This window comes from Manacus candei, unplaced genomic scaffold, assembly GCF_025592945.1.
Source record: "Manacus candei isolate 608988 ecotype Guabito, Panama unplaced genomic scaffold, ASM2559294v1 h1tg000011l, whole genome shotgun sequence".
Classification (NCBI taxonomy): Eukaryota; Metazoa; Chordata; class Aves; order Passeriformes; family Pipridae; genus Manacus; species Manacus candei.
Window position 1 is genome coordinate 420,555 of NW_026138059.1, and position 7,747 is coordinate 428,301.

Consider the following 7,747-nt stretch of genomic DNA (forward strand, 5'->3'; position numbering starts at 1 on the left):
TCCATTTTAAATCTGAAGTTCTCAAGAATCTTTAATTATCCAATACTTAAGCTTGTAAAAGGCACTTATTCATGTGGTTCCAGATTTCACTTATTAAATAACCTGCTACAGTAAAGATCCTTACACTACTGCAACCTTTCCCCTTCTTTCCCACTGACTTTCTTTCACTTCATTTACATTCTATGTTCTATATAAAAATTGTTACTTAATATTTTAAGTTTTGGTAGAATCTGAGCTCCATCCAAGCTTGGGATCAGTCCTGCTGATGTTATTATGAGCAAATGGTAACCCATCCTTCCAAAAATTACATATTCAACACCTAACAGATGTAGAAAAAGTTTAAAGGCTCGGAGGTTGACCACAGAGAGTGGAGTAAAGAAGTAATGGATACATGCAGCTCCTTGCCACTTTTATACCATAGTGAGACATCTCCCCAGAGCTGCAACTGCAAGGGTATTTGCCTTTGTAGACCTCTCTGGAAGAGGTCTCCTTCTCTCAGAGGTGACCAGGCTGCCCCTTACAAGTAATTTGAGATAGTGATTTAAAAACAAAACTAAGCTAAAATAACAAAACGAAAGAAAACAAAACAAAAATTCTCCCCTAGCCATGCTACATCATACACAGAGTGTTAGTGATGTAAAAGATAATAAGAGCTGTGAGCTCTGCACATACCACTGGTGTTCCTGTACCCATGAGCTTTGTGTCACAACCTCCATTTCTTACAGACCACTATGCCTTCCCCTCTCGTAGGCTTCCCTTTAGCAACTCGACAGCACTGAGCTTTTCTGAGCACACAGAGTGACCTGGTGTAGAAACTCCAGGGTCCACATCAGGTTGTCTCATAAAATAACTTGGATCATCTCTTGTTTTTCCTTGAATAAATTCAACACATTCTGCCTATTTTTTACCAAGGTGTTTAGCAACAGTAAAGCTGGGAACTGCAGAGTGCTGGCAGGCCAGGTCAGGCACTGTGTTTACTGCAGCAGTGTTCTCCCACCAGCTGGTTCTGCTTCACTGTAATTTGTTCGGGATTTGCATCAGAACCTCTAAGTTCACCTTCTGCAAAATATTTATTATTTTTTTTCTCTCTTTCTGTCTCTCTGAGAGAAATGTTCCCCACTCCCTCTCTTTTAGAAGAGAATAATTTGCCACAGGATTGGAAACAAATTAGTACCATGTTGGGAGAGCAGCTCTGCCTGTTTCCCACACACATTCCTTGTATTTGCTAATTTTTTTCATCATGAAAATGGCAGAAAGGCAGAGGTGAAATCAAATGTATCCAAAGAGTTCCCTTAACAGAGGTAGATCTAAAAAGAAGTGAGGATTCATCCTCCACGATTATAAACATGTTCCATTTGTACTGGCTGCAGTACACTCCAGATATCCTAAGGATGGTGACGTTGAAGGATTCACAGTTCAAACCAATATTGACATGTTCTTTAAAAAATCTTCTCAACTGAGAGATATTGTTTTGTCTGGTTATTAACTACCTATTACATATATCAGCCTAATTCCTCCTCTTTTTGCAAATGCTAAACTATTTATGTTTAATTTGATCATTAGATTTAATTTTTGCAATGTTCCTAGGATATCAAAAACCTCTAAAAGACCTTCCTGTTGTAGAAAAGCTGTTATGTAAGGTGAAAAAATAATGCAAATCTCAAATTAAGTCTGGGGTTGAACTAAGAATTTTTTCACTCCTTTTTAGTAAAAAGAAAGTTCAGATTTTTCACTTTGACACATTTTGAGAGTAAGCCTACTTAAATCTAATAGAAAAGTGAAATGAAGAAAAAAATAACTACATGATAAATGAAGTATTCTAAATCAAGCAGTGTCTTTTATTTGATCAGAACTGAAATATCTTTTCTTTCATTTTCATTCTGGCAAAACTAACAAAAAAGTCATTTTGGGTTGACCTGGAACAATTTTTTCCCTAAGTTTAGACAGAGAGTGGAAAGATTAGTTATTTAGACAGCACTACTCCTAAATTCAAAGGCTATGCCATTTCCAGCAGGCTATCCTTCCTGCCTTAAATGAGCTTTTCATCCTTATATATACGTTTATAACAAATGATGAGAGAAATATTGAGTAATCGCATAGATCGCAGTCAAAGTTTCAAAATTCCTTTAGCTATTTGACCTTCCTTTCTTGGAAGGGTATCCTCTGTGTGTGCAACTTATTCGTCATTCCAGTTTATAATGAGATCTTTTTGTTGTTGATTGCAGCCATTTGTTGTTGTTTTAAAAATAAAACCTTTCCATATTAATTTGTTCCATCTCTAGTGTTGTGGGAGATAATTTACAGTGATGTGCCTGGCCTTAAATGAATACAGGTTCGTTTACAGTAGGAAGAACTGTTGGAAAAAATACAATGAGTTGTGCCCAAAATAAACAAACTTCACTTTTCCATTTTAGTTCTGCCAATGCCTGTGTGATACTGAGTATATAGAAGCAGGATGTTTGCTGACCATCCTACAGATGGTCATGGTGTTTCAGTCATATTGAATAAATCACTTTTCTCTGTTGGCTCACAGAGAATCAAGTAGTGTTTTTCTTATTCATCTTTAGAAAGATATTACTTTGGCGAAGCTATTTGTGAACCCAAACACACTGAGCAATCTGTTTGTTCTTTAATTCCTTCCCCATTTTTCTACTTATAACACCTTTTCTGACTTAAGCATGTGCAGCATAAACCTTGTGTCATGTGTTATAGGGCAGAAAATCTAAAATGCTAAACACACCAGCGCTCTTTGGGTAACACCTATGAGCATAATGAAGTGTTTCCTGGCATGGTGCACACTGTACCTTAAATCACTTTTATATTGAGTTATGTAAGTATTAGGGCTTTTCCCAGTTTCACCTCTATGTTAGCTCCCAAGGAAAGGGAGTTGGGATGTGGTACGCAGCCCCATCCCAAGGGAGCAGGTCTGGTGGTGGTAGTTGCCACTCTCAGCTTCAGCAGTTTTTGATGTTGGGCTGAACTGTTCCTACAGGCACTGCCCAATGTTGGGACAGGAGTGTCAGCTCTGTCAGCAAGACTGCAGAGAAGGGAATGTCTGGCCAGAGCCAAGGAAGGAGGGGAGAGGTGCACTTGGTGGTAGAAATGTCTTCTTCCAGCACAGCAGCTCCAAGAAGGAGGGATTTGTCTGGAGATTAGCACTAAAACCCCAGTTCAGCACCATAGTTAAACACATACCCTGCTCAGAGCACTTAAGGCACTTAAATATCCACAGGATTTCTTGCACTATTAAAATGAGTATGCACTCCAGGGCTTATTTGGGAAGATTTGTAGTTTTTTTAAGGACAGAGAATGTTTAGAGAGACATGATAGAATAAAAGAGAAGAAAACTGAAAAAGAAAAAAATGTTGTGGCAGAGGGAAGAAAGTCATACAAATGTTGATAGTTAACCAAGAATTCAACAATTTTGACAGAAACCTGAGAAAGATGACGTAGATTAGATATGAGTCTGAAGTGTATTGGAAACACTGTGTGAGTCCAAAATATGTTAAAAACACCTCAACTGGGAAGATAACAATCTTTTTCCTCGATTATGTTGGAATTAAATGTGACAGTTGTGTATTTTAATTGACCATGAAGATCTTCTTTTCCAGACCTTATTTTTGCTGACTGCTAAACATTTTCCTAAACAGCCTGACCATCTGATGGCCATGAGTACCTACAGGACATAGCTCCTATTCAAAAAGACCTAAACTTGTATTGCAAGTTTGATAGGAGTAGATATTATTTGATCTTATAGGTGTTATCAACATTGTTTTCTGTAGATTTATGATGGTGAATTTATCAACAATTAGTTGTAGCTGCCAGCATATTACTATCAAACTATTAGTAATGTTGCTAATTTCATAACATAAGAGCCCTCCTTCTGCAATTCTTTGCAGATAGAATAAATTTTTGCTGCTCCAAATAATTCAGCAATGTTGGAAAAGATTGTTTCATTAATGAAACTCAAGGAATTACCTGTCCCTGTCTCCTCAGTCTCATGCAACTGATTTAAAACAGGTGGACTTTAGTATCAGGATTGCACTGCCAAGCAGCAGCAAACTAGCAAAAGCTACAGGTTAATCAGCTCACAGTCCCCTGTGCTTGGGACAAAAAGAAATCTGCAAGGTGAAGAAAAGAGAAAAAAAAGTTTGTAGAAATGTACATAAAAATAACACTTATGTAATTGCTATTAAATATTAATTAGTAAATATTGTTCCATTAAAGGAAAAATAAACTATGGTTAGAAGGAGAGTTATACGAATTTAATTAAAATTATTTTTAAAGTCCGTGAGTTAAGCAGGAGTCTACACAAATACTTGATTTCTTCTTTTGATTTCAGTGGCTTCCATTAACTTCTCACAGAAGTGGGCTCAAGTCACTGGTGAAGATGCAGTAATGTAAATTCTGTATTTCTGGAAGACCAACCACTTCACCCATGGATGACCTTGCTCCATAGCCAATGTAGGTAACTTACTTGACCTTGGGTACCTAGACTGGACATTTGTAAAAGCCAGACGAAATGAATGAAAATCCAGGTCTACAGCTAAAAAACCCCCAGTTACAGAGGATTTAAAGTATTAGACAAAATCAGTTTATATTTACTGCAGATGCTATATTTTAGGGCAAAAAATCCCTTAGGATTATGATCAGAAAAGCTCCCTCACTGATAAAAATATTTTATAGACTATTTATGGAATAGTCTCCCAAATAATATTCATCATTTTATACGCTTCTTTGGAACCATTAACTTTGTAAAAATTAAAATAATAAGAGGCTAATCTGCAGAGAATAATCTAACATAGACCAGAAGATACACCAGATAGGCTAGTGTTTATCTATTACTTGCATGTGCTGTGATGATGAGTGAAACACTGAATATAAACTTCATTTACTTAATTTAAGAATGTCTCAGTCTATTTTAAGGACTACTTCCAAAGCAAATCTTCATTCTGCACATCTTCTGATTTGCTCTCTTCTAAAGCAGGGACATTCTCAGGCAACTTGGCACAGATAACCAAATATTATTCAGTTATTTATTATCACTGTGGCTTCAGTTTCTTCTCTCAAATGGCTTGGATTTCTGTTCCTGAAAAATTACAGTTTCTCACTCTATTCATTATCCACTCATAGTTCTTTTGTGAGCTCCAATGAGGACACATATTTCTTCTCAAAGTTTTCAGAAAGCTCCATCTGAAGAATCTTGTAACTGGAGTAATTTTTATTACCTTAACACTCTCTTCTTTAAGTTGTATCTCTCCAAAGAAAAGCCCAAGGCCATTCTAACAAACCAGAGGATCCTGACCTCTTAAAAAATCACCTCTGATCTTGGAGCAGAGCTTCCATGTTTCACATGAATGCAGCCTTCCTTCCCAATCTATTTTGGATTTTTTTACAATCCCCATGTTAGCCAGGAAGTCTCTGAAGCTCGGCTTCTACCAGAACAGTTTTGTACCTTGTACCTTTGACAGGAACTTCTGGCATTCGCCTATAGGAAGCTGACATGTGATTTAGGAGGGGATAAACTTGTACATGTTTGTTACTTGAATTTTACAGCTCTGCAGGGAATGAAAATCTATTTCACAAAGGATTTAAAACCTTGGCTTTTTCCCCACCTGAAAATTTCAAAATTCTCTGAAGGGAAATTGCAAGATGAAATTAATTTGGGGTCAAAAGAAAGGTTTCAGTCTGACCAAACCCAAAATCCTTTTAATTTTGTCTTTCATATTTATATTTTACATTACATTATAATATACTGAGTAGCATAAAATATGAGATGCTAGTTCTAATGCTTTAAAGAAAGTCTTGAACATGTGGCCCAAATGTAACTGATATATTGATGTCTAGCTGAGTTTATGGAAACCCTAAAAAAACAACTGTGGGAGATGTGAAACGAGCTATTCATCTTGACTTGTGTCCAGGAGTGATATTTAATAACAATGATACTTAAAATAGTTTATCAAGGGACATGAGAAGCAGAATAAGAGAAAAGGGCATGATACAGGAAAGACCAGGTATTGTAAGAGACAGCTTCATTTGGTGCCAAGAACAAACTGCATTTGCTAAAATTATATTTTTACATAGTTATAAATGTTCATATCTCCTTACATCCTCATGTTCTTTCCAAGGCAAGACAAATGAAACCTTCAGCATCAATGAAACTCTAAGGAGAAGAGTCATCTCAGGAGATGAATTTTTTGGTGTCACCGAAACCAGCACTGTTTAATGCACAGTAATACTTCAGCATTTACACTAAATGGTAAAACATTCTGGTGTATCATTTGACTGAAATCTGTTTCATCAGAGAAGCTTTCCAGCCTCTCCACCACCACCACTCCCACATCAGCATTATTGCTTCATGAGCTTGAAGGACAGGAAGGTAATCAGGAACAGTGAACATCAGTAGATCACACACCACCGGTCCAACTGCTTTTGATGAAGAAATGAGTGTCTGTGCAGATAACATGTAATACACTCTGACTTCTGTAAAACTGTTGACACCATCGCACACAGTATTTTCATGTGTAGGCTGAGGAAATATGAGCTAGACAAACTGTCTTCAAGATGGGTTGAATATTGGCCAAAGCACCTCATTCTAATTAACGTCTCAACATCAAATTGGCAGCCAGCAACAAGCATAGCAGCCTTGGAGCTGATAGTAGGACTGGTACTGTTTGATATCTTTATCCGTGACCTGGGCAATGAGACAGAAACCACCCCTGTCAAATATATGGGCAATACTTAATCAAACAGAGAAGGTAGGGTTTGATAAACTCTACAACTAGAGTTTCAATCCAAAGGGATGCCCCCAAACCTGAGGATTAAGTTAACAGAGGTCTCATAAAATTCATCATGGATAAATACAAAGGTTTGTGCCTGGGGCAAAAACCAACCAGTGAGTCAACCATCTGAACAACAGCCTTGTTTAAAAGGACCTTTGCCATCTGAGGAATACCAGGCTAATGGTCACCAGGGTGCTCTGATCACAAGCATAGGAAACTGAATATTAGGAACAGTGTGACCAGAAGAAGGCAGGATGTTACCCCTCCTTTCATCAGTGATGTGGAGGCAAAGGGGTGATTTAACAGCAGCCTACAAACCTTTGAAAGACAGTTGTAAAGACAACTACTCACAGGAGCAGCAGACAGTTTAAAAAAGGGCAGGAGCAAAGTGCTGCAGCCTGGGAGGTTCACCTTGGACATCAGGACTTCTTCAATAAGAGAGTAGTGCAACACTGGAACATGCATCCAGGTGGAAGGTCTGTCCTTGAAGGGCTTCAAGATTCAGCTAGACTTGGCCTCAGCTGGTCTGATCTACTGTGTTGTAGTCCTACCTTAATCAAGATATTGTACTAGATGACCTCCTGACATCCCTTCCAGTTTCCTTATTTATTTGATTCTGTTATTTACTATTTTCCCTCCCCTCTCATATATTAGAAAGGTCAAATCAAAGTTCAGAAAAAAAATCTCTCAGAATATGAAGCCATGTAAAAATGACCTCGGTACACTCCATTAAAATAGGCATGAATCTTTTAAAATGTAATTTGAAAATAGCAGGAGGACACAGGTCTGTGTAGTTCATCGCCAAGTTAATGTGACTTGCAACTTTATTGCCTGAGACAATACGTAGCAGACAATGGATTTCACTTGATTGCTTTATTCTACAACCTTTACAGCAATGACGATGAGCAATCTAAATTCCATCCTTTCTTCTTTCTTTCCTTTCTTCCTTCCTTTCTTCCTTCCTT